The sequence below is a fragment of the Pistacia vera genome, unplaced genomic scaffold, assembly GCF_008641045.1.
Source record: "Pistacia vera cultivar Batoury unplaced genomic scaffold, PisVer_v2 Contig776, whole genome shotgun sequence".
NCBI lineage: Eukaryota > Viridiplantae > Streptophyta > Magnoliopsida > Sapindales > Anacardiaceae > Pistacia > Pistacia vera.
The window spans coordinates 239,795-247,941 of record NW_022196641.1 but is presented as its reverse complement, the minus strand read 5'-3'; positions in this window follow the sequence as shown (position 1 = coordinate 247,941).

Below are 8,147 nucleotides of genomic sequence, written 5' to 3'. Positions count from 1 at the left end.
TATGGGTTAGACTTTGATTCATATAGTTTTTTTTGTTTACACTGTTTTTGTTTATAACGTTATAATCTTTGCCCGGATTTTGGGTTGTTAATGTGATGATCAGATTCATTTTGTTTTATATTATGTTTTTTCGCTGCGCGAATATGTTTCACTCACTTACACACAGCACTCTAGTGATCTCAAGTCTAAGAACCACATGCACCATTATCTGTTAAAGGATGTATTCCATGGACATTGGTGTTACCATCTATATGGGATCTTTTGATAGGTCAATTTGGTGAACTCGTGAATAACAAGCACTCATGTGTCGCACCAAGTTGTCACCAAACAACATTGACATGTGAGATCAGCCACTACCTTTTGATATGATCGTTCAACGCTATGATAGCCTTACCATATTATCTATGCCCTAGGTTAGGATAATACTCTGGCTATGAACGTTTCTAGAATGGCCACCGTAAGTGATCATAGGGGATCTCACAATCAAGACTTATCATTACTTGATTCCCTCGTCATGGTTTAACCACTCTAAGAGCATATATTAATACATACATATGAAATATGCTTCAAATAATATAATCAATGTCTTTCATATAAATATTGAATATTCATGATCCACAAAGTCAACATACAGCAATATGATTGGCTCAGGGGCACCTACACTAACATCACTACCATACTGATAACCCTAAATAGGATTACGTTTGGCAAGCATCAAACTACATCAATATTTACACACGACGCTCTGGTGATCTCAAGTCTAAGACCACATGTACCACCATTCATTAAAGGATGTATTCCATAGAAATTGGGGTTACCATCTATATGGAATCCTCTATATGGGCCAATCCGCTGAACTCATGAATAACAAGCACCTATGCGTCACACCAAGTTGTCACCAAACAACCTTCACATGCGAGATTTGTCACTACCTTCTGGTAGGGTTGTTCAACGCTATGATAGCCTTACCATATTATCTGTGCCCTAAGTTAGGATAATATTGGGGTTACGAACATTTCTAGAATGGCCACTAAATGTGATCATATGGATCTCACAATAAAGACTTATCACTACTTGATTCCCTCGTCATGGTTCAACAACTCTAAGGACATATATAAACACATACATATGGAATATGATTTATAAAATAAACAATGCCTTTTATTAATAGAATAACATGATTCATAGAGTCAATATACAATAATATGATGGGAATCTGGGGAACTTATTCCAACAAAAACTAGCTGAGATTCCTTATCATATGTGTGTTTTGTGTCCTTAAGGGGGGATTATGACACGTTGGTCTAACAAACAAAGAGATCTCCCCCTTCCCTCATGCCCTTTTTCATTTTTCTTTCTTTTCTTTCTTTTTGAACTTTAAACATAATTCTGAACTCTTTTTTCAACAAGAGACAAGATAATATGGGCAAAAATTCTTGAGAAGTAACCAAGTGTAGCTTTCACACTTGCAAGGAGATAGCCTTCTAAATGGTGGATTTTCTAAAGACATATGGAAATTACTCAAAAAGGACTTTCACACTACTAGCAAGGTAGCTCTTTCACAAGGTGACAAGATTTCAGCAAAAACATTCAAGATGGAAGCAAGTCCTATTACTTCAAGAGTTGAAAAAATGTTGACTCATATCTCACAACATACGCACTTAGAGAGAAATAATTTTCAATTGATCACACAAATCCAACACACTTGCAACATTGAAACGAAGGAAATTTTATCATGAATTATTCAATGAAAAACAGAAAATTACTCAAGTTGAACCAGTCCAATGGACTTCCTTATGTTAACAAATGATTGAAAATCTAAGGTTTTGGTAAACAAATCTACCAGTTGAGAGTTTGTGTTCACATGTGTAAGTGAAATGATTTTCTCTTCAACTAAATCTCTAATGAAATTATGCCTAATATCAATGTGTTTAGTCCTAGAGTATTAAACAGGGTTTTTTGAAATGTTAATGGCACTAGTGCTACCACAAAACACAGTCACACACTCTTGATCAACACCATAGTCACTCAACACCTATTTAAGCCACAAAACCTTAGTATAACAACTCCCAGCAGCAATGTATTTAGCCTCAATAGTTGATAGGGAAATGGAGTTATGTTTCTTGCTGTACCATGTCACTAGGTTGTTCCCAAGATAAAAGCATCCACTTGATGTGCTTTTCCTGTCGTCTAAGCTTCTAGCCTAGTCCGCATCATTGAAAACAACAAGAGATGAATTAGTGTCATATGAAAACCATAGACCTAAGTCCATTGTACCTGAGATGTACTTCATAATCCTCTTTACTACTGTAAAATGAAGTTAAGAGGGATTAGCCTGGTACTGATGCGTTGAAATTACAACATGCAATGTGTAGCAAGTACATTAGTCGGAAAAAGTAATAAAGTGATAAGTAGAGTATCGTTCCCACGAGGATTGTGTGTTACGCACTGATTTTCCTAGTTGTTTATCAAGTTGGAGAAACCGAAAGATGTTTGGATTTGCGGGAGAAAATTAATCTAAAGTTAAAATAAAATTTACTACATACTTTAAAAGCTAATTTATGACAGCAAAGTTAATTCAAGAGAACTATCAATTAAACAAAGCGGTTAGGGTTTTGACTGCACTAGGATTTTATGAATTAATCTACGAATTCGATTACTTCTACACTCACCTGCACGGATTATAAATCGGACACCCCAATGTGTAAAACATACCTTCTCAGGCTATGTTTTCCTACTTTTCCCTATTAAGCTTCCGCATCCAACAAATTGAAGGTTAATAGTTCCAAGTTCGTTAAGCTAAATGGAACCCTAAATTGATTTCATTGATTCTCAAACCTATCTTTAGCGTTCAATAAAACAATGGCAATTACCCTAAGAAGCTAATACATGATTTGCTTCTCAGTCTCATCATGCTCAACAAGTAATTTCAATAAAAACAAGAGTAATCACATAATCCATGCAATAGAATGTAAAAGCAACATCAATTTATTGATTAAACATTAAAATCCCAATTACATCAAAACCCTAACCCAAAAGTGAGTTAGTTCAAACTAAAATTAACACAAAGCAAAATAACAGCTGTAAGCAAATGAAGGCATTCAACATGATGGAACAAAATCTTCCCTATTTGATGAATTCAAAGAGTTTCAATCTCCAATCTTCTCTTCTTTCTCCCAAAATAAAGTCGAACCCCCTCTAAAATGACTAAGTCCCCTTTATATAGTTGGTCCAAAAAAACCTAAAACTCCCGCATAAAATTAAGACACACAGTTTTAATAACTAAAACTTGCAGACTTCGTCGCAGTGAAGAATAAACTTCGCTGCGGCATCGAGTTAGTTTCTAATTCTTTATCTGACCCAAGAGTTTATTGCCGTGGCAAAGAAAGAACTTCGCCGCGGTGAACTTTTCTGAACTATTCTAAAATTACGAAACTGCCTTCCGCTTGCTTCCTTGCTTGAATCTTCAATCTTTATTGATCTCTAATAGGAAAAGCTTCATAGTTCTTCAAATCCGCTTAAGAACTTCCCCGAATCTTGAGATTCTCTTGCTTTTGGGTCCAGAAACTCAATTCCGCTAAGGATTTGCTCTAACTGGATGTTTTCTTCCTGAAACATAAAATATATGAAATTAAGTTGCAATTCAGGCACAAATGAAAGAAGTATCCAAAATTCAGCCAAAAAGCCTAGATAAAATAGTATAATCTTAGGATTATCAGGTAAAGCATATATCTGGCCTGCTAGAAGTAAGGTATAACCAGTTCCCTATCATGCTCCTAAACAATTTGGTGTCTACCTTCTTCCAATGTTCATCCTTGGACAACTTAAGGGTAGAACTCATTTGAGTTTTAGGATATTATCCTTATTTGAGATATGTGTAAATGGTCCATTTACACTTGTCATTCACCCATGTGGTGTACTGGAAATTTTTTTTTTTTTTTTTTTTTTTTTTTTGCCCCAAGAAAGTTTGGTGAAAACTTTCCCAAAATGCCAAAACATAAAAGTAACATGTTGGCTAGTTGTCCAATGCATTTTATTTTTAAGCCTGAATATTCCTCTGATAATTCTTTGAATATCCCTTGAGGTTTTTGTTGTTTTCATTCAGGTTTCATTATGCTTTGGTAGGGTAAGAATATCTTGTTTAACTCTTGCTTGTTTGAGCCTTGTCTAGAACATGGTTCCATTGATGCATGCTTGGAGGAGTTTCAAGCTGATGGAGCTGAAGTGTATCTTTGGTGTTAAACCTTGAGAGGAGCTGGTAGCCAGGTGGTCTCGTGATATGAAGCTAACTGTGGTGGCTTGATTTTCAAACAAAGAGTGAAGATTGAAGTGTTGTCATAACAGGGAGTGTTTTACAACTAATGATTATATTTAGCTTTGTATTTGAACACTAATCGTTTATCATTATGGATTAGCTTTATCTAGACTTGGTCCCATGGATGTAGGCAAGTTGCCAAACCATGTAAAAATGTGTTGTGTGCTTTACATTTTGCCATGGGTGTTTTGTTTATGTTGATGATGATTAAGCCAACCTATAAAGCACAAATGAACAAGTTAACTCATTCCACATAAGTTTAATAGATCATTGCTTGTTATTTATGCTTAAATCTTGTTTTGGTGTATGTCTCCGCATCTTGGTTAATTTTTGTGATTTTGAGCAGTTTTGCTTGCTATAGACCTTGTGACCACATCTGTTTTGTGTGACCACATCTGTGTTGAGTATCGTGACCCCTGACTTCCATGCTTGTGTGTGACCACATCTGTTTTGATTGTGACGACACCTCTTTTGTTTTTACTATGAACTTCTTTAGTGAAGGTGGGTACCAATATATGACCCATGTTAGAGAGACCCAATTATGCTTTTTGGAGACCTAGGATGTATGCCTTTTTGAAATCTATAGATGAGAGGGTATGGATGTCATGTGTGGTTGGTTGGAAAGAACCCGAAGTCATAGAAGAAGAAGTGACCAAACCAAAACCAATAGAATAATGGACCAAGGCTGAGTTAGATGCTTCTAACTTTAACTCAAAAGGCTTGCTTGCCATGTTTAATGCTATCAAATAAATCAGATGAAAAACACTGCAAATTGTGAAATTGCAAAGGTTGCTTGGGATAAACACCAAGTTAAAAAAGAAGGGACAAACACCATGAAAAAGACTAGGCTTAGAAAATTGGTAGCTGATCATGAAAATCTTATCATGCATGAAGATGAAACAATCACAAATTTTCATGGCAAATTGTGTGATGTAACAAATGAGTGCTATGTTTTGGGTAAAATCTATTCTAACTCTGAACTTGTCAGGAAAGTGTTGTGCTCTTTACCCAAAAGATTCATGTCTAAAGGAACCTCCATTGAAGAATGTCGTGACCTCGATGTCATGCAGCTAGATGAGCTAATTGGTTCCTTGCACACCTTCGAGCTGAACCTGAAAAGATGGGAGAAGAAATCAGGCAAAGGTCTTGCCTTGAAACATGAGGTAATCTCTGAACCCCCTGGTATGTTGATACGAGCGATGTAGAAAATGATGAGTGTTCTTTGCTTACAAAAAACTTTGCAAAATTTTTGAAAAAAAATAATATGAGAAAGCCAAATGTGGCTAAAAAGGGGAAACAACCTTATGTGAAAAAGTTTTCTGATCAATTTGGTTAGGGTGCCTTTTTGAAAAAAAATTCGAGAGAAAGTGAAAAGAAAAGCAAAGGCATCAAATGTTTTGAGTGTGAGGGGTATGGCCACATCTAGTCTGAGTGCGCCAACACTCTGAAGAGATAGGGTAAAGCTATGGCAGCCACCCTAAGTGTGAATGATGACAGTGAGAGTGAAGGAGATGACCCTAATGAGAATGAAAACTTTTTGGCTTTTACGGTTAACCAAGAGGACAATGATAATGTGTCTTCTGATGACTCATGTGATGTCTATAAAGAGCAACAGTGTCAGAGTAGGTGCCTTAAATTAAGCCAATCAATTATTGTAAAATTGACTCTTTGTAATAATGTTTATATATTAATAAAAGACATATTCTTCTATATCATGTAAACCATAATTATGTATATTGATATATGTCCTTAGGATGGTAGAACCGTGACAAGGGTATCAAGTGTTTCAAATCTTAATAGTGAAAACCCTATGATCACATATGGTGGCCATTCTAGAAAAGTCCGTAGCCCTAGTATTATTTTGACCAAGGACATAGATAATACGATAAGGCTATCATAGTGTTGAATGACCTTGTCAAAAGATAGTGATTGATCTCACTTGTCAAGGTTGTTTGCCAACAACCTGGTACAACACATGGGTGCTTGTAGTAGGCAAGTTCACTAGACAGACCCACCAGAGGATTCCATATGGATGGTAACCCCAATGTCTATAGAATAAATCCTCTAACAAATGGTGGTGCATGTAATACTTAGACTTGAGATCGCTAGAGCGCCTTGTGCATTGATTGGTGTAGTTTGACACTAATCCAACGTGGTTCTATTCAGAGCTATCAATATGGTGGTGATTGGCTGTTTTGAGGAGTGTATCTAGACTATTGTGGATCAATAAAGGATTCATCACTCTTAGGTACAGGAGAAGTTATCTCACTGTGCAATTTAGTAAATGGCAACGACACCAAATCTGTGGCCACAGTGGGATTAAGTTGTTGCTCAATCCAATTTATTTATCCAGTCATTGGTCCAGTAGCTGAATACAAAGATATCGAGAATAACTGAGGTTGACACTACTTCTGTACCTTAGTCTCGATGACATAATGTATGATGAAAAAATCTGATTGCACGGTAACCATATTGTTGATAGGCAGCTATTTCATTGAATTCGAATGTATCGGGTGGCCATGATGCTTTGTTAGGGGCCAATCTTGGTCTGTGTGTAGTGAGACGATTTATTGGTGTTAATCGCGATACTACTCACTACTGTTATGATAAGGAGCCTATGGGTCACTCATTTACAAGATAATTTAAGAATCAGTTTGTGAAAGGGTTATTTTTGTCTTTTAGGATGAAAGGGTATTTTGGTAATCTCCCATTGCAATTAAATCTGCTGCCTATATTTAATTTTAATATTAAAATTAAAATTAGTAAGATTATATTTAAATATATGTGTGCATATGTTTAAATGGATTATTATTGTTAATTAAAGGCTAATATAATTTTATATATTAATTGATTTTAATTATAATAATAATAATTAATTAAATTTAAAATACTATTAATGGGGAGTTTTGTTGCAAGAGTGGATTAGGGTTGGAGCCCATGGCTATTCCGAAGTGGAATGGGGTTATTAATTGTTGCACTATATAAGTGCAGCTTAAAATTAAAAACAAATAATATTTCATTCATTAAACCCTAGCCACCTACCTCTCTCCCTGTCACGTTCTTCTTCATTGAGTGGAGAAGAAAAATTTTCTTCTTGATTCTTGAAGCCATCAAGTGGATCTAGCAAATCCCTTTTTGGTTCTTTGGATTGTCTTTTTGTGGATCAACATTCGTGTGGTTCTACATTGAATCGGAAGCGAAATCGAATTAGAGACTTTTGGAGGAGCCTCCAAACGTATGTAAGTGAATTTGAATCCTTGTATGGATTTGCTATTAATTTGATATTATACAAAATTTATAATATCTATAAACAATATAATCGATACTTGGATTTTTGGGATTGAGTTATTGATCGATTTGTTTTTAAAACTTTGATTTTTCCACTGCACAAATCAGATCATTTACTTATAGTGGTATCACAGCCTCGAGTGCCAGATTATATTGTTTAATCAACGTTTGATAACATGTATTTTGCTTGATAACATGTTATAGTGTAAACTAATTTTTCGAATCTATAAAATTCTGTGTTTAGTGCATGATTTGTATGATTAATTGGTTAATTTATGTGTTGACGAATGATTCTTGGGTGGTTGATGTCCTAGTCAAATGCTGTGTGTTTGATTTGATTTGGGTTCACATCGTTACGTGAAAAACTGAAAAAAAAAAAAAAAAACATGAACTGCCCGATTACTGGTTTGCATCGGTTGCTGTGACAAAATAAACCTTCACCACAGACGGCGATGAAATCGTTGCCATGACGATCGAGAGCTTGGTAAACAATCACAACAGTGAAATAAAACTTTGTCGCAATGATCGAGCTTATGGAGCGGCG